Source organism: Typopeltis vanoorti, chromosome 6 (assembly GCF_054136105.1).
Source record: "Typopeltis vanoorti isolate ZY-2024b chromosome 6, IOZ_Tvanoo_1.0, whole genome shotgun sequence".
Classification (NCBI taxonomy): Eukaryota; Metazoa; Arthropoda; class Arachnida; order Uropygi; family Thelyphonidae; genus Typopeltis; species Typopeltis vanoorti.
Window position 1 is genome coordinate 130,986,165 of NC_143554.1, and position 21,174 is coordinate 131,007,338.

Consider the following 21,174-nt stretch of genomic DNA (forward strand, 5'->3'; position numbering starts at 1 on the left):
CTCGGGAGCATCATATTCTGCCAATTTATATCGCCACGAAACGAGTGACTCGTTACATGGCACCGCCTTGCGCATGTGTTTGCGTGTATATGTATATATATATATATATACACTAGGGGAGGGATACTCCCCTGGCGCCTGCGGTGCCCAACTCCCCGAGTTCCAGACTGGTAGGTCGGTTCTCCTTGAATTCTGGTGACTCGAATTTTGAAGACTCAAAGGGGGGGGGGTTCGCCCACTTGTCGCTTGCTGCGCCCAATCCCCCCGCGTTCCGGACTGATAGGCCAGTTCTTGAATTCTGATGACTTGAAGTTTGAAGACGCGACACTCAGGGTAGCCCCTGAGTTTCAAATGGTTCAAAAAACGTGACATAAAAAGGCTTATCATTTTACATATATAGGGTGTATATATATACAGTATATGTTAAAGATACCAAGCAATTTTATAAGCTAGGTTTTAATCATTTTTCCCAGTAAGCAAACAGACAAGTAAGTCAAATTTGCGCTTGAACGTAGTTTAAGTCTGAGGCAACTCGTGGTAATAATGTAATGAGAACCACAAAATGGTAGCAGTTGTCTTCTACCATACTCTCCTCCTTGGATGACTATTAAAATTCACTGATATCCTTTGCTAGCTATCTGGTGACTGTTGAGGGATGTTTTGCTGCTGTCATTCTTCAAAAAATTGGGGCTAAATGACGTTTCACTCTCTTTGCAGAAAGCGGATTTATTTCATATACACAGTGGCACTAAGGAATATCAGCCCACATGGCTCTGTTGCCACCTATCGCAAATTGTACGAACGTTCTGCGATGAAAAATTTGATTTTCAGAGAGAAATAAACTTTACCTCTTTCTACTCATGAGATCCTTATTGCATATTGATTTCGTAATATTAGAGTTACTTAAAATTTTCGGGGGGGGGGGGGGAAGAAGTCCGACCACACCTCCTCGCTGCTCCCTTCCCCCTGCACCCTTGAAACTCTTGACCAAATTTCTTATGGTCCGATTTCAAGGTGACTAACGTGGAACGGCATCCATTTTCTAATGAAGAGTCATAAAAAGATATCAACCAATGCTACTGCGTCCGGGGAAGCCGACGCGTCTGGGGCTGCAGTCCGGGCTCCTGATGAAAAAATGCTACGAGGACTCATATTAACATTTTGCAACTCAATATCAACGGTACTCAGAGAAAAATGGATGAACTTAAATTCATGCTTTACAAAAATAATATCCATATAGCTTTTCTTACAAGAAACAAAACTAAACCAAAATCTGAACTTCAGCATCAAAGGATACACAGTTCTTAGGAAGCAAAGAGCAGATGATGGGCTTGCTATCCTTTTGAAGACCCCAGAAATCAAATTCAAAGAAATCACCCTAAATCAATATATATTTAAATAACAGTTCGACGGAAGCTCAAGCTGTTGAAATACATCTACCAAACCATTCTATTTCAATCACAAACGTCTACCATCCTGATAATACAAATATTGATACAGACATCATTGAAAAGCTAAGCGAATCTCGAACTGATGCAACCATTATACTTGGTTGCCTAAATGCAAAAAGCCCAATGTGCGGCTCCCCCAATTTAGACTATAGAGGTCAACAATTGGAAGACCTCTTTACAGATTTGGAACTCATAACAATTAACAACGGATAGAGCACCTATCTCTCTAAAACTGCGGGAACTGAATCTGCTATTGACATCACAGCTATTAATTATAGCATTACATCAAGTGCACAATGGAAAATTTTGGTAAATGCCATCAGTGTGACCACAGACCCATAATAACAACACTAAACTTCAAGATTGATCAAGAACAGCAAATAAAAAGGACATGGAACTTCAGAAAAGCGGACTGGACAAGGTTTACTCAAACCTTGGAGAGCCTCTGCCAAGATGAATCTGTCAATGGAAACCTCGACAGAAAATTACAAATCCTTACTTCACACATCAGTAAAGCTGCCAAAGCAACAATACCAAGAGGCAAGCAGGGAAATACCTGGATACCATACTGGAAAGATCACAATATTGATTCAATGATTACAGAAAGAGACAATATCAACGAACAATTCAGAATTAATAAAACCGATGAACACCGAAAGAAATTAATGGACATAACACACAAAATAGAGCAGGAAATTTGGAAGTGCAAACAAGAGAAATGGGCGGAGCTTTGCGGTAACCTGGATCCAAGAAAAGACAGCCAACACTGGTACAATATTAGAATCCTAGACAACAATATCAAAAACGAGAACTAACAGAAAACAAACTTCATAAATGCTGGGAAACAAGCTATTACAGATCAAGAAATTGCGAACACACTGGCAAAAACTTATTCAAACAACTCCAAACTTCAGTATAACAGAGACCCTCAATAAACTCACAAGTAAAATACTAAAACAAGCAACAACATTCCAAACTAATGACATCTTCTCCGAAGAATTTACACTAAGTGAACTAAATTCATCAATCGAGAAAACTGCACCTAACAAATCTCCTGGTAATGATCTTATCTTTGGTCATATGATCAAACACCTTGGCAAAAATGCATGCCAAAACAACTTCTGGACATTCCAATACCTCTTGCCGAACAGGAAAACTTCCAAAAAAAATCAGTTATTGCACACATCTTGAAACCTGTCAGAAATGCTGCAGAATGTCAAAATTATAGACCTGTGGCATTAACTAGCATACTTTGTAAAATTACTGAAAGAATCATACACTCCAGGCTTATGCACCGGCTGACAAAAAATAAGAAAATCAACTACTACCAAACTGCCTACAAAACCCGTCATTAGACAACACATCAATTATTCCACTTTTGCCAAACAATAATAGACTCATTTCAGGAAAAACCAACAAACAAGAGAACTCCCATATTCCTTGATATGACTCCTGCTTTCTATCTTGTTTGGATCAAAAATTTAATACAAACAGTACATGATATTGGAATTAGAGGAAACGCTTTAATCTGGATTGTTGATTTCATTAGAGGAAGAAAGATCAAAGTCAGAATCGATGCAGCAATATCAAAAGAGCAGAGAACCTGAGCTGGTGTTCCCCAGGGCTCAGTACTTAGTCCGTTACTATTCCTTCTATATGTCAATACCATTCATCCCTACCTTACTGAGGACACAAAAGTAACTTGCTATGCAGATAATATAGCCATCTGGCACACTAGTGCTAAAATCAAAGAATCAGAGGAGATTCTAAACAAATCCAGGAGACGATTAGAAAAATGGTCAGATGAACTTAAACTCAAAAATCAACCCAGACAAAACAAAACTAAGCACCTTTAGTACAGGCAGGAAAAATAGACATTCCTACAATCCCAAAGTCATGATCAATAACAAGCTAATTGAAAATGTCACAAATCCAAAATACCTTGGTATTACACTTGATCAGGAATTACGTTTTGCACAACACATCAGTAACACTACGAACAGAGCTCTAAAAAAAGTAAATATACTGAAAAGGCTTTGTTTAAATTGAGGTGCAAAGCCAAAAATCCTCAAAACTACATACGCTACACTAATAAGACCAATAATGGAATATGCAGCACCTATCTGGTCACCTTCTGCCTCATCGGTAAAGCAAAAATTAGATAAAATACAAGAAAAATCATCCAAGATTATCATTGGTGCAGTCTCATCCACTAACAACATCAGAGCCCAACAGGAATGTGGACTTGACCTGCTGGAGGACAGACGAAAATTTGCCACCATAAAATTCATAAATAATATCAGAAGCTACCAAAGCGATCATATCTCCCTAAAAGCTTATGAACATTGGGAACCAAAAATGCAGACTTCACAGATCATCACCTTTACAATATGATGACACTATCAGGAAGAAAATAGGTCTTGATCAGCTAAATGTCCACATAAACAAAGAACTTCTATTTTTCAGTCCTTTACCTTCAAATACCTCCATAAAGCTAAACCTTACCAAACTCTGTACAAAAAAAGAACCAAAAGAAATGCTCAAAGAAAAAGGGCTAAATACTATCAACCTTCTTTCATCCTCCAAACAGGTTATTTGTTATACCGATGGATCGTCAGATACCAATATGATTAATGGAGGCGCTGGTGTTCTCCTTCTACTCCCGAAAGGTGAAAAACTTTCAATAAAATTTGAATCTGGGAGAATTGCTTCCAATTTTACCAGCAAACTCTACACAATAAATAAAGCACTAGAAACCTACTTAAAACTATCATCATGTCAGCAATCTGAAGGAATTATAATTTACAGTGACTCAAGATCAGCTATGGAGGCAATCAAAAATGGCAATACCAAGCTCACAAAAGACATCCATAAACTCTTAAATCAACTGTAGTGTTTAGGAAAAAGTTGCATTGTACAATGGATTTCTGCTCATGTAGGCATTGATTACAATGAAGCAGCTGATAAATTAGCAAAAGAGGCCAGAGAACTCAACCAAAAAAACTCACATGATAACTCTTGCTGATACCAATGCACTAGCAAGATTTTTTTGAGGGGAATTTAATGTTGTATCACTGAAATCAGTGATACAACATCAAATTCCCGAAATCAGTGCTGACAGAAAGACCTCCACCACGATAGTAAGACTACGAACAGGGACATTATAGAGGAATGAAGATCGATACAGATGATACAAGAACATATAGAAACTGTAACAACTGCCCCAATACTGAACTGACACCCACTCACATCTTTACCTGTCCAGCAATTACAGCAGTCTTGCAAGAAATAGATCCTAATCCTGAACAACAGCTCTATTCAAACAAAATCATCGACATAGTCAAAGCAGTACAAAGAGCACACGGAAACATCTGAGACTCTTCAAAGGACAAGACAACAACAACTTAAAATTTTCAGAAAATTGTAAATAAAAATTGACTCTTTTTTCAGCCTCAGAGTCGAGAAGTTTTCGGGTTTGTTTTCTTTGTTCCTTTTCTTTTTGGGACTCTTAATTATAGGTTGGTTTTTTTTTAAATTAGTTTCAAATTCAAACTATGGTCTTTTCCAATTCAGTGAGATCATTAATCGTTTGTTACTCTTAAGATTATCGGATGCATGATCATTCGCTTAATTTTGGTTATGTTTTCAAAAACTCCGAACGATAGGAGATGCATCGTCCTCCAGCCGTGAGGTGTAATCTAAGGCAACTCGGTTAGCTACGAGTATTTTGTGTTATTTTTTCTTCGTTGTCGAAATTTTTACGTGTGTTTGTATTTTATTTATATTTGTTTTATAATTTATTTAGAAATTTATTTTAAAATGGCTTTCAGATAATGGCAACAAAATGATTTTAAAGCAAATTGTTTATTAGCTTCCATTTATTCTCGAAAAGCCAATTTGTTTATGCTTGTAATAAACTTTACAAGTGATGTATAACCTAGGTTCAAAAAGATTATGAAGGTAAGTAATAAAGTGGACGACTTTGTAAAATCTTAAGTTTTATTGAGTTTGTTTTGTTTTGATATAGAAACAGTATTGCAGCATTAAAAGTTAGTAATTTAAAAATTAGTGGCGATGAAAAACTTACTTTCCTGATGTAAAGCAGGGAAAAAAAAAAAAAAAAAAAAAAATATATATATATATATATATATCCTGTACATCCCCTGAGAGTACATGTTAGGAATTTGATTATGATGATGATTAAGCACTTTGAATTTTGGTAGCCCACAAAACGAATCAAGTATCATGCATAGTGTCAAAATGCCACTCATTTAATTGCAATTATAGTATTATTTTTCGCATTCGGAATTCAAAAGCAATGCAAGATAGAATCCACCCATCTGAATGTCATTGCATAGTCTAATGGTATAGCGTAAACTAATTGTTTTAAACTGCTTCTATGTTGATAAAGAAAATTTATTTGGGAACAGTTGTGAACTACATGTTGCACAGTGTACCACACCTGATCTTATTATTATTATTATTAATACACAAACCTCCAGGGAGGACACCTAATCAACAACTCCTGTTCCTAATGTAGAAGACTAGTTCATGGCTTACAAAATTCAATTAGTACAAAAGTAACAAGCAAATGACAATCTCACTGCAACATGTTCACACTGGAAATGTTGCTGCAGATAAGATGGAATTGCATTTCACAAGGCCAGCTGCCATGTTTCTGTTAAGGTATATTGACACGTTTGATTCATTTGTGAGAGAGAAAAATATATATTGTAATGAAACAAAAGCATGACAGTCTGAACTTGAACCCACATTTTGAATTACATGATTAATTATTCTTTGCATAAAGCATAGTAACAGGAGAAGCATACCTGAATGCTGCAGAACTGACATCTGTAATTTTCTGTGGTGGTATATAAATGTTCTTGTGTATCAATCCTAACAAAAGATGTGGCTGAGCTGTGTCAGTAAATAATTGCTGCTTGCAATTCTCTGATATATTGCACTTGTTACAAAACATTTTGCAAGAAATTGAGAATACCATCTTGATATTTTTAAAGTTGTCAGTTCCTAAAATTTGGTAGAATGTAATATCTATAAGTGAAACCAATTAATCCCAAACACTGTTCATTTATAAAATATATTTTATTTTGGTGGTAATTTTCTCAGATATTACATTACAAAAGTGTGCTCATCAGAGAATGAAAAACTTCGTAAACATGCTATTTACTAAATATGATACTATATGTCAAACAATATACATAGAAAATGTAAAAAAAAAGTTATAAAGAAACAAACTTTTTCCCCCCTTTCTTTTGAGGTTACACGGTGATCAGCATTCATGGTTAACACTTGGGAGGTTGCATCTGATCTGACAGATAAATGCTAATTGTCAACATGAATATTCTTTAACCTATCTATTGTATAGGTTGAAGATCATGAGTAGCTGTGCATTCATATGGTCTCACCCATATGAATGAGACCATATGAACGAGTGATATTCCACACTTTTTTTTGCTGTCAGTTTGGTTTAACACGTTATGTAAAGGTTTATGATGTTTGACAGTGAATGTTATCTGAGAGATACCGCGACCTCCGAGGTCAGTATAGTATAGTTTAGTTGTTGTTTTTTATTCTTTGTTCAATAATTTCTAGATTGTAACTGAAAATAATTAAACCATCATGTATTACTGAAATAGAGAGCCAAAGGCTTATTTAATTACATATCCTCTAGGAGATGCTTTACATTTATGGAAAATACTGAGGACAGTGCTCTCGAGCTTGCCCCACCTTTACTTCTAGTATGGCATTACTTATGCTTGCGTCCGCCAAAACTTTTAGTTTCGGCACAAAACTCTTGAAATAATATTGAAATAATGTTGGATTCAATATTTATCATACATATCCTCTAGGAGATGTGCTTTACATTAATGGAAAATACTAAGGAAAGTGGTCTGTAGCTTGTTCCACCTTTACTACGAGTTGCCCAACGTTTAACTACTTATGCTTGTTCCACCAAAACATTTAGTTTCTATATATATATATATTTGGCACGAAACTCTTGTAGTTTCCATATTCGGCTATGAAATAATGTTGGATTCAATATTCACTTAATTTGTACCATCATGAATTATATTTGCAGTGTTGGTTCTTTATTTTTTTTTTTTGCATTTTAGCACATACTAGTAATGAATGTTATCTCTCAGATATACCGCATCCTATGCTACAAAATTGCAACCTCCTGAGTGTTAAGAATTTAGGGAAATACAACATATGTGTTAAAATAATTACTTTACTTAATATTAGGAAAGTAACAATTGACGTTTTTGACCTCTGTATTGAGGTCATCATCAGAAAAATGCATGCATATAAGGAGCAAGCTACGTGCTACTGCACTTTACAAAGGTAAAATGAATCTAGGCTGCTTGTTAATCTTTTATCTAACCTAACCTCAAGTAGAAAAAAAAAGTTAATAATATTAAAAATATTAAAAAACTGTTTTTAAAATTTAAAAAATGAAATAAAGTTTAAAAAAAGTAAATATAAAAATAAATTAAAAACAGAACTACATTAAACATTTCTAAAGTCCTCTCGTATTGCGATATCATTTTGGACTTGTTCCCGTGCTGTAAGGGTTGCAGATGGGTCCTCCACATTCTTGGAATGATTAGTCCATTTTTGTTCAGGTTTGTACCGTGTTTTAGTATTTCACAGACTTCTTTAAATTTTCTCTCAAACTGGGTTTGGTGCGGTGTAGGGACTTGGTGCCTTTCCAGTCAATTCTATGGTATGTTTGGAGTGTGTGGTCTGATAGGCCTGTTTTTTCGTAATGGAGGTATTTAATATTATTATTATGATTATTATTTGACACCTCCAGAGAGTCCAAAGATCATCGAGGGAGGGCACCTACTCTACAACTCTCCATCTCCACCACTTAACCTCATCCATCAACCACATCATCTATACCAGTGCCATCTACTGTCCACCACTAGTGTTTTTACAGACGATCGCAAACATCCATGCCCACAGTGGGATTTGAACCTGCAGCCTTTTGGCTGGAGAGTGGATACACTTATCACTCGCCCAACCAGGCCAGCTGATGTGTAGTTTGTGTTTGTCTTTTCTGATTGGGATAGTGTGTACTGTTTCCCCCATGTAGGGTAGTTTACATGTACATTGGATTTTGTAAACCACTGGGTGGGCTAGGTGTGGAAATGGATCTTTGGAAGAACTGAGTAAATTTCTTAATTTTGTCAGGGGTTTGAAGGTAGTCTTGATGTTGCAATCCCTCCCCCTCTAATCTAGCAGACAAAATATGAATGGAAACATCATACATATTAAACGTGCAAAAAACTAAGTTGCAACCTAAACAAAACAGAAAAACTGGCTATCAAATCCTGAAAAAAAAAACAAAGATGTCGTAATCACAAAAGCCGATAAAGGTAATGCTACCGTTGTCTTCAATTGGATAGCATACCTAGAAAAAAATGAACCATTTGGTATTGGACCATGACACTTACCAAATGGTGAACTACAACCCCACTAAATGCATCAAAAAGAAAACAACAGAATTAATTAAATCTGTGATCACTTGGCCAGAAGAAACAATCAAAAAACTAATACCTCATTATGCCTGCGCTCCCAGAATTTATGGCCTGTCAAAAATAGACAAAAACAAACACATCATTACGTTCAATAGTTGAAGGAATCGACAGCCCTAATTATCACATTGCCAAGAAATTAGCTACCACAATCAAGGAGTTGGTAGGTTATTCTCTATCTTACATAAAAAATACACAACATTTTATAAACAAAATTAAAAACATCACACTCAACGACCAAGATTTATTAGTCAGCTTTGACATAACTCCCTTTTCACCAATGTCCCATTCAATGATACTATTATTCTCCTACAGAACATATTTCCACCTGATATCATGGCCCTCTTTGCCCACGTACTCCAGTACTCCACTCTGGGTATTTCGTGTAGCAAAACAATTTTTATCTACAAAAAGAAGGTACAGCCATGGGCTCACCACTTTCCCCCCAATAGCCAACTTTTATATGGAAGACTTTGAGCAACAAGCTCTAAATTCAGCCAACCTAAAGCTCAAAGTCTGGCTCAGATATTATTATTATTATTATTCAGGCCTCCATGGAGTCAAAAGACTCATCGTGGGATGATTTTCGCCATTTGGCCCCATGACCATGAAACATTAAACACATTCCTTAGCCACCTCAACACAAATGTATCCAATTCACCATTGAAATTGAAAACAACTCTCTTCCTTTTCTAGACACACTCGTCACACATCTTCCCTCAGGTTCTCTCTCCTCGGTCTACTGCAAACCTACACACAGAGACCAGTACATACACAAAAATTCATACCACCACTCAACAAAAAAAAATAGGAGTCATAAGCATCCTCAAACACAGAGCACTAACTATGAACACTCTCTAAACCAAGAATTGAAATCATTAACCATACATTTGTAAAAAATGACTATAATAAAAAAACATTTCACAAGATCCTTCATAAAAATACCACTAAAAAACAAAAAAGATTATAAGAATGCCATAGCCATACCATATGTTAGAGGCATCTCAGAAAAAAAAAATAGACAGAACACTACATAAATACAACATTAAGACTACCTTCAAATCCCTGACAAAATTAAGAAATTTATTCAGCTCTTCCAAAGATCCGCTTCCACACCTAGCCCACCCAGGGGTTTACAAAATCCAATGTATATGTAACTTACCCTACATAGGGGAAACAGGATGCACTATCCCAATCAGAAAAGACGAACACAAGCGACGCATTAAATACCTCCATTATGGAAAAACAGGGCTATTAGACCACGCACTCCAAACATACCATAGAATTGACTGGAAAGGCACCAAGTCCCTACACTGCACCAAAACTTGGTTTGAGAGAAAATTTAAAGAAGCCTGTGAAATGCTAAAGAACAGTCCAAACCTGAACAAAAATGGACTAATCATTCTAAGAATGTGGAGGATCCATCTTTAACCCTTATAGCACTGGAACAAGTCTAAAAGGATATCTCAATATGAAAGGACTTTAGAAATGTTTAATGTAGTTCTGTTTTTAATTTATTTTTATGTTTACTTTTTTTTTAAACTTTATTTTATTTTATTAAAATTATTTTTTTAATATTATTAACTTTTTTTTTTTCACTAGAGGTTAGGTTAGATAAAATATTAATAAGCAGCCTAGATTCATTTTACCTTTGTAAAGTGCAGTAGCATGTAGCTTGCTTCTTATACATATCTATTTTTCTGATGATGACCTCAATACAGAGGTCGAAACATCAATTGTTGCTTTCCTAATATTAAGTGAAGTAATTATTTTAATATGTGTGTTGTGTTTCCCTGAATTCATAACCATGAAAAGAATCATTTTTATTTTTTAATCCACTTAAAATTATTATTATTATTATTATTATTCAGGCCTCCATGGAGTCAAAAGACTCATCGAGGGAGGTCCTTCCTAATGTTGGATCCTACTTCTTCTCAATCTACACCTTGGATTCGACTTGTTAGTCACTACGATGTTCTTAAACAAAAAATAGTTGCTAGTCGATTTCTAATACAAATATAGAGAAAATTTATATTTATTGACTGCGCCACTCTATATCTGAATTAGTTCAAGAATTGAAGAAAAATCAACCCTCAACTATTTCTCCTTAATATGTTATTAATATATATACAGGCTGAGAATATTTAACTTACTTAATTTACCCGCTTTGGTTCGAATATTTTATGAATGGTGCAGTAAAAGAGATTCAGGCAAAATACAACTTTTGATTTTAGAATCACAAATTATGCACTCAAATTCAAATCAGTAATTAAGATATCATAAACACTTCAGCCTTTCTGATAATACTGTCATACAAACTCAAACAATGGTAAATTTGTTATCTCTATTACAGTCTTCTCACAGTTCCTTAAGTTCCAAATACAATAAAATTTCAGTAACACCTCTTCACAAACAAACACTTTTAAATTTACACTTCGGCTAATTTTCACAATATAGTTACTGTTAGTATAGGGAAATTCTAGGATGAAACTCGCACACTTCTCTGTATAGGAATATTAATTGTTGGAATAATCTTACCGATAATCTTCTATCTTCATCTACTTATACATATACACTTTTTACAACTGTAAACACTTTAAACAGTAAACGGCACTCATTAAATAAATTCTTCTAAGCAATAACTGAATTAATCATCGGTCACAATACACAAACAAACGTTGTTGCACAAAGTACTACTGATCACTTATGAATTAAGGCAATACACAATAATTCCTTAACTTGAGGTTTTATATGCACAGCTGTTCATTCTTCCTGCATTCATTTAATTCTTTAGGCAATATATTTCTAAGCACAGCTAACGGTAAACTTCAATTTTACAGCCTCTACTATTCTACTGCTTTATTTCAAGATTCTGTGTGTCCTTGACAGGTCGGCCCTGAAATTGAATCTCAACTCAAATATCGCTACTCTATTTAGCAGTCACTCAGCTGTCTTCCGTAGCTATAATTGTTATTCTACAATTTATTAGCTAACCGCCTCTCGACTAGTAGACCTTATTTAGCTGCTTGAGTGACTTGCCGACTCGCTATTAACGTACCGTGATTCCCGAATGCTCCGATTCCATCCTAATGCCAATTTGGAGTGGATTGGAGAGAGAGAAAGGAGTGGATTCCATCCACTCCTTTCTCTCTCTCTTAATAATAATAATTTCCAGCGTTCATCGCTTATATATCCGTTTTTCCTGCTTAAATTATTCTCATGATTTCTTTCTAAAACTCATTTCAATAAACCTTCTCCTCACGTGGTGTTCCAACTCGCACTCACTTACTTATATGCATCTCCATGACAACAAAATAAAACATAATAAAATTGAGCTATTACATAACGTTAAATTTCTACAAACAGGAATCAATAGAGAATATTTACATTTCAATTAATGCGCAGTTAAATTATCAAATACAAGTTCTTATATTAATATAGTAATGAATAAAATATCTTAATAATATTTAATACAGTCTTTTCATTATTAATACATATATCGTTGATTAATTAATTAAATATTAGATAAAATTAAAGGTAGTTATATGAATATTAAATTGTAAAATAAGTTGTTTACATTAAATAATATTTACAAGTCTAGCCCTTGTGATAGAAGATCATGTTGGATTCTGAAGCAAATAATAATTATTTAAATCTCTATATATTCAGAATCCAACACTGAGAACATAAAGTCTGTCAAGGCTCATCGAGGGGAGGCCCTCCCCCTAAGAAACACAAAGTCTATCATACCACTCCTTAAACTCATTGACCGTTCTTGCTCTCACCACTCCATCAGGCAATGCATTCCACGGTTCAACCACCCTCCAGCAAAGAAACCACTCCTCACCCTCTTGCTCACAGTTTCCTTTCGTAACTTCCAGGGATGGCCTCTTGTCATCACTCCTTCCCGCTGTTCAACCAAGCGAAAGAACTCCCCAGCATCAACCCTGTAACCACCTCTCAACAATTTAAAAGTCTCAATCATATCACCTCTCCTTCTTCTATTCACCAAACTCTGCAGTCCACATTCCCTCAGCCGATCCTCATAACCAAAATTTTACAATCCTGAAACCATCTTTGTCATCCATCTTTGTACCCTTTCCACAGTTAATTTATCCCCTTCAAATCCGGGGGACCAAATCTGAGAACAATAGTCTAAGTGTGGTCTGATCAGAGACTTACAACGGAATGATAACCCTTTTATCTCTGCAGGTCAGTGTCCTTCTCATAATTGCAGCAATCCTCTGTGTTACCTTCACCACCTTTGCAATATGTCCCCTAAATTTCAGGTTTCTATCAATCATCAACCTCAGATCTCTTGTCTCCCCTACTTCCTCCAGTATAACTCCTCCCCATAGAGTATGCAGCATCCCATCGATGTTTCCCAAACCTCAAGACCTTACATTTTGCTGCATTAAACTGATACCCCCATTCATTTGCCCATCTATCTAGCTTATTCAAATCCTCTTGCAGGGCTACCACATCTGCACTATTACTAATAATCCTTCCCAGCTTCGCATCATCTGCAAACAACTGAATATCCCCTTGCAATCCACTGGCAATGTCATTGATATAAAGGTTAAACAATATAGGTCCTAGTACTGAGCCCTGTGGGACCCCACTTGTAACCCTCTGCCTCCTTGAAACTGCTCCACCATACACAACTCTCTGATACCTATCAGACAGCCAATCCTGAATCCAGTTGACCAATCTGACATCCAGACCCATGTGCTGCAACTTAAATATCAGCTTATCATGTAGCACCCTGTCAAATGCCTTCGCTAAGTCTAAGATAATTGCAGTATATGCCTTTCCCTCATCTAATGTTCTTGTAACTTGATTATAAAAGGCTAGCATATTACTAAAACAAGAGCACCCTTTCACAAATCCATGTTGACTCTCACAGATAACATGTTAGAATAATTACTTAACATTATGAAAGTGACATTCGATGTTTTGAAGTCATCCTCATTAGAAAATACATATGTATAAGGTACAAGTTACATAACACTTCACTATACAAAAGTAAGATGAATCTAAATGCTTGTTAATCATTTAACCTAGCCTGACCTCTTGTGGAATAAATAAAAATAAAATAAATAAATAAAATAAAAAGAAATTAAATGAAATTATAAAACATAAAAAATTACAATAAAAATAACATATAAACAGAAAAACATTAAACATTTCTAAAGTCCTCTCGTATTGAGATTTTCTTCTGTTTGGACTTGTTCTTGTTGCTATATGGATTGCAGATGGGTCCTCCACATTCTTGGAATGATTAATCCATCATTTTTGTTCAGGCTTGGATAATGACAAGTAATGAATTAATTGGAAAATTTTTCATAGGTGATTTGCAATAATGCAAACTTAATCATGTAGTGCTATCATAGTAGCCTGTATGCTGTTGATACATATCAGAAATGAAATGCCGAAACATTATTCAAACCTGAATAAAAATGGTGGATTAATTATTCCAAGAATATGGAGGACCATCTGCAATCCAAATAGCAACAAGAACAATCCCAATCAGAAGGAAATCTCAATACTAGAGAACTTTAGAAATGTTTAATGTAGTTCCATTTATATGTTATTTTTATTGTAATTTTTTTTATTTTTTAATTTAATTTATTTTATTTTATTTTTTTCCATAAGAGGTCAGGTTAGGTTAAATGATTAACAAGCATTTAGATTCATCTTACTTTTGTATAGTGCAGTGTCATGTAGCTTGTATCTTATATGTATTTTTCCTGATGATGACCTCAGTACAGACGAAACATCAAAAGTTACTTTCCTGATGTTAAGTAAAGTAATTATTCTAACACATGCATTGTGTCTCCATAAATTCTTCACTGTGAATGGTAACTACCATGTAATAACCTTAAAAGAAAGAATCGTATTCTTAATACAATGATGATGTGAATCTGTAGGTTTGTCCTGAACCTAACTTGTGCTTCTCCAGTTTCCCTTTGACAGTTCTTTTAGCCTCTTGTAAAATGCACTTCATAAACCTTACCTGAAACTTTCAGTAGCCAAATTCCTCTGTAATTTTCATATTGAGTTTTATTTCTGTTTTTAATAGATGGGTATTATGAGAGATCTACTACATCTGGAATTTGACCTGTCCACCACCATCATTAATTTTCTGATATGTATCAAAAGTGTACAGGCTACTATGATAGCACTACATGATTAAGTTTGCATTATTACAAATCACCTATGAAAATTGTTCCTCAATTAATTTATTACTTGTCTGTCTACCCATATCTTGGTCTTTCTTTGGTTCTTTTCCTATCATCTTGGAATCAAAGACTTCTTTGCTTCTTTTGTTACTCTTTCCTCTCCCGTTCTGTTTAAGTGACCACACTACACTAGATTAATTCTGTTTACACTTTTTTGAATGCTAACAATATCAAGTTCCTTCCTAATCTTTATTTTTAATATGATTCTGTTATTAATACCATATTTTCAGCCCTCTGATTTTTCTTAGAACTTATATCTGTGGTCTGTGATCTTTGATCAAATCTTTGTCTAACACAACTCTCAGATCCATAACTTAAAACTTGTTTGAATATTATCTTGTAAAATCCAACCACATAAGCGAGAGCTGTCGTTGGCAGACTGCCAAGAAGAGTCAATTCATGTTGAAGGGGAGAAAGAAATAAGACGATGTACAAATTGGTCACAACACGCAAAATCACATGCTTTATACATAAAATTTTCCAACTGTTACACAACCAAAATAGTTCCCACTTTAGAAACTACAGTGATCATAAAAGAGAAGTTAATCTTCAGACATGTAATAATAAACACTCATCCCACAATACGGATTGATTACCCTATTATAGGAATGGATTCTCCTTCTTTTGACGTACGCAGAAGTTTCAAAGGCTCTCGTATCTGTGGGCATATTATTATTAGTATTATTATTATTAAACAAGACCTCATGGAGTCAAAGACTCATCTAGGAGGTCCTTTTATCTCACACACATCTCATCATACTGTGTCTTAAACACATTCGAACTCCTTGCAGACACCACACTCTCAGGCAAGGCATTCCAATCACTCACAACTCTGCATGAAAAAAACCTGCCTCTCACTCCCCTACTCACACCCTCTTTATACAGTTTCCAGGGATGACCTCTGGTTCTCCCCTGATCTCCCACTATTCTCTGTAGAACTTCACCATTGATCCTATAACAACCCCTTACCAACTTGTAGGTCTCTATCATATCTCCCCTCTTCCTTCTCTCCACTAGACTCTGCAAATTACATCTTTTCAATCTTTCCTCATACTCGACATTCCAGAGGTCAGAAACTACTTTAGTCAGTCAGTCAGTTTTTATATTGCAAGTTTAGTGGTTTGACTAATTTTATTCTTATTCCATATAAATTTATTCAGTTGTGAATACTGCTGTCTATTTCCAAATTTAATTTGCCATCATTACTAAAACTATGCTTAAATAGCTAAAATATTTAGCTTGTTCCATACATTCTCCATTGAGAATGCAGCTGGAGTTTTGTATGTTCCAACCTATTTTCATAGTTTTTTCTGATTTTTATGCTAAATTTGCTATAGCTGTTATTCAATTTAGTTAGAGAATGCTGGAGACTTGTTCTGGATATACAGGAATACCTTGTATAGCGCGGTTTTGGTCTAACGCGGTTTTTATTATTACACTTATCATTATTACACTAACATTGTTAACACTGACCGGCTACTCCCAGGCACTGCAAATGACAGTCGAGAGCCACATTTATGCAGTAGTTATTCGATTGGTTCTCACGTAGATACGTTCTTTCCCCGTGGGATTTTATTATTTACTTTAATATTAGTATTTAATATTTTTTTTTTATTAATTAAGTATGAGTGAAAAGAGACAAAACAAAGAAGACACTGTTGGAGTAACAAAAAAATGCAAGTGGTTGACATTAGAGAAGAAACTTGAAATTATAAAATGTGACGAGAATGGAGCTTCGTTTGCTAAAATAGCACGTGAGAATTCAATGAATGAGTCATCTGTACGAACAATTATTCAGAGCAAAGAAAAGATTAAACAACATGGAATGAGCACCGCTTCTTATATGTCAAAAGTGATCACGAGAAATCGATCTTCTACAATGAAAAATATGGAACGCCGTCTAATGATCTGGATTGGAGATTGTATCAGAAAAAAGATTCCTTTGAGTCAAATGATAATCCAGGCAAAAGCAACAGGTCTATATGACAAAATAAAAGAAAATGAAAGCGAAAATGAAGGAGGTACAACCAGTGAAACATTTATAGCAAGTCGCAGGTGGTTCTACAATTTCAAAAAGCCTATGGGACTCCATAACGTAAGAATCCAAGGTGAAAGAGAAAGTGCCGACACTAAAACTGCAGAAGGAAGGCTACACAGATGATCAAATTTTTAATGCTGACGAGACTGGCTTGTTCTGGAAAAGAATGCCATCGTGCACATTTCTAGCAGAGAAGGAAAAATAACAAGCTGGGTATAAAGTGTCAAAAGGCCGATTGACACTTTTACTAGGAGGTAATGCATCAGGTGATTTAAAATTGAAGCCTGTTAGTGTACAGAGCGGAAAACCCAAGAGCTCTTAAGGGCTTTACAAAGAACAATTTACCTATTCATTGGCGTTCGAATAAAAAACGTGGGTGACTCGTTCAATTTTCGAAGACTGGTTTAAAACTTGTTTTTGCCCTTAAGTTAAAAGCTATTTTTAAAAAAATGATATTCCTTTCAAATTTTCGCTTTTATTAGACAATGAGCCAGGCCATCCAACTCTATTGACTGACTTAGATGAAAATGTCAATATTCTTTTTTTCCCTCCAAACACAACATCAATTCTGCAGCCAATGGATCAAGGCGTTATCTCTACTTTCAAGGCTTACTATTTAAGACGAACTTTTGCTCAAGCTATTAAAGCTGCAGCAGAAGAAGATTCTTGGACTTTGAGTGAATTTTGGAAGAAATTTAACATAAAAGATGCCATTCAAAATATTTATGAATCTTGGCAAGAGGTGACTCAAAGCAACATGAGAGCCGTATGGCATATCTTGCTGCATTGTTCAAAGGACTTTGTTGCCTTTGCAACACAGAAAGAGAAAATCTCAACAGAAATTGTGCAGATGGGCAAAGATCTTGGTTTTACAAGTTTAGATTGTAACAATGTGAACGGATGTATTGATTCTCATTCAAATGATCTGGATGATGAAACCCTTTTGGAGTTGAAAGAACAACAAGCCTATGAAGCAGAAGAAGACGAAGATGACCCCACTGATGTCATGGTTAAAGAATTTTTTTTGCTGACCTTTCAACTTTTGTGAGAAAAATCGACGAAGCTTCCGACTTTCTCATAAATGCCGACCCGAATTTGGAAAGAAGCATCAAAGTGAGACAAAGTCTCAATAATGCCATCAAATGCTACAGAGATCTAGTACTTGAAGGATGGTTCAACGAACACGAAAAGACTACTTTAGTAAAAAGTAGCAATTGAAGCAACATTTGTTTTATTTTCTACAACTTTTATATCAGTTTAAAAGGATTTTATTTGTTATTTAGTTAATAAAAATAACAATTTTTTTAATTTTTAAACATTTTTATTATCCTAAATTTTTGTAATAAACAAATTAAATCGAAAACCTTTATAATTAGACCTCGAACAACGCGGTTTTGCGTAGTGTGGACACTTCTTGGAACCAATCAACCGTGCTATACAAGGTATTCCTGTATTTAGGAGTTCATTTGCAACTCTTTTTTGCATAAAGCAGAGAGCTAAGTTTGGTATCTCCAATTCTATTATCAGGTTTAATGCTACTTTTTCATAATGTGATCCATACAGACAAAATCAGACAAAAACTATGAAAATAGGCTGGAATGTACATAATTCCATCAGCATTCTCAGTGGAGAATTTATAGAACAAGCAACATATTTCAGCTATTTAGGCACAGTTTTAGTGAAGATGATGAATAAGATTGGAGATAGCGTGCACCTTTGTTTTACACTCTCCTTTGGACACATTGTAAGTTTTTTCTAGATCTGCAAAACAAGCATGGATCTTTATTATATTCCATGATTTCTCAACTATTTGTCATAAAGTGAAAATCTGATTTTGATAAGCTTGTTCTTCTCCAAGATTGTGTTCCACAGTTTTTCTCAGCCTCTTCTCAAGTATGCTTGTATAAATCTTTCCCAGAACATTTAATATATATATATATATATATATATATATATATATATATATATATATATATATATATATATATATATTGTCAGTTTCTGGACATGTACCATCAAGGAGTGTCCAGAGAGATCAGGTCTCTTTCTACTCCAGAGATACCGTACTTCCTAGACTAAGAGCCTCCATAGCTCAGTCAGTTTCGATGATGTCCTTTGGGGAAAGACTTGGGTTCAAATCCCGTCTCGGTTGTGAAGAACGTTTATCAGGGCTTTTCAAATGAAGGTGAGTTGACTGGTCTCATATGGAGGTAGAGGGTTTTTTCTCCTGGAAATTTGGGCTTTTCGTCCCACTGGCAAACCGGCCATTAGAATGCCAGCAGTTAGCATTCATAATGCACTGGCCTCATATCCCTCATTCCCATTCCCCTCATTCCCAAATAAACTTCCTGAATAAACTTCCCAAACTCATTAGGCAAATATGAGTATAAACCTGACAAAGGTAAGCCTCAACCTATAAGAAATCAGACAAGTGTACAATGCCAAAACAATGGGAAAATTTTTATGGAACTGCCATATGTTTCATCAGAATATCGATGATATCAGGATTGTGCTTGAGATACACAGGTCTTTCTGTTTCTATCTACACCACTCATGGTGGTGTAGCTATTTTTGTGATCATGCTCCTTTCCATCATGTCTAGCTTAATACTGCTCTGGAAGCAGTAGTGATTCTCCTATCCATGGGATTTCTTATTACAGTATGTTCCATATATTTGCCACCAGGTTATGAGTTAAATTAGATCGAACTTGATAATCTTATATTGCAACTGTCTCAGCCCTTACTTCTCATAGGTGACTTTAATGACTTTAATTAAAGTCATTAAAGTCACCTATTTAATCACCTCGTCCGTTTGTGTTCATTGAGTAGTATGAACACAAATGGACGAGGTTGTATTATTGAGCAAATGCTCAACCTTCATATTCTCTCCCTTAATACTGGTCGGTAGATACTAGTCGGTACAGGTAACCCTTGTATAATGCGGATGTTATGTTCCATAGAAATACGTTATATAAATCGCGTTATGCGAGACTTAGATCACATAGAAAAAGTAGGGTTAGGTTCTGAAATCGTTTTTTTTTTTTAAATTATATAAACAATGACATATCCAACAAAAACAATATTTTTATTTAATTCAGGTAATTCATGTAAGTTAAGAAAACATAAACTATGAGACAAATACATAGTATAAAATTATAAAAATTACCAATTGTACATAAATTTCATTGCACATAATGAATAAATGTTTTAGACACAATAAAATAAAGCATATATTTTAATCATCATCATCACTGTCTTCAGAAATAATTCAACAACTCTTGGTTTTTCTCCAATTTTCAACCAATCCAATATTTTAATTTTTTCTTCGAGAGAAATGAATTTCCTCTTCAATGTTGGTTTTTTCCCTTTCGTTGCAGTTTTAGTGGCCGTTACAATAAAAATAAACTTTTACATAAAAAGAAAAAGCATTACATATGTATGTAACTCACCAGAAAATAAACTGCTCAGCTTGAGAATAACACACTTATGATTTTTAATGTGCTTTCCTGGCAGAAAACGAAGACAATTTTCAACAATAAAAACTTTATGCAGTAAATCCTAGATGGCAAACCCATGGCACTCATGTCAGAGGTGACGCATCTGAGAATTTTGCTTGCACATCAACAATTTACAGGTGATATCCTTTTATACGCTTATAAATTATTCAACTTTTTTTTTTAATTATTACAATACATACATGTTGAATTTTGTTTTACACAAGAGAGCAGCTATAAAGATGTGCATATGATTGGTGCAGTATTAACAAAAGATCATGCGACCCAAAGACAAAGGCAACTGACAAGTGTTGAGTTGAAATGCTAATTCTCTTCAATCGAATTCCATAACATCTGAAACTGTCATAACAACATTCACTATTAACT

At 34.9% G+C, this 21,174-nt stretch overlaps 1 protein-coding gene across 1 annotated transcript in view; it reads left to right on the forward strand.

The window, feature by feature from the left end:
• Nucleotides 1-5,245: 5,245 nt before the first annotated feature.
• The window catches only part of LOC150105949 (uncharacterized), a 140,557-nt gene continuing 124,628 nt past the window's right edge, over nt 5,246-21,174 (forward strand). The window contains exon 1 of the mRNA XM_090393711.1: nt 5,246-5,411. The gene's annotated coding sequence lies outside the window, so the exon portion shown is untranslated. The remainder of the gene's footprint in view (nt 5,412-21,174) is intronic.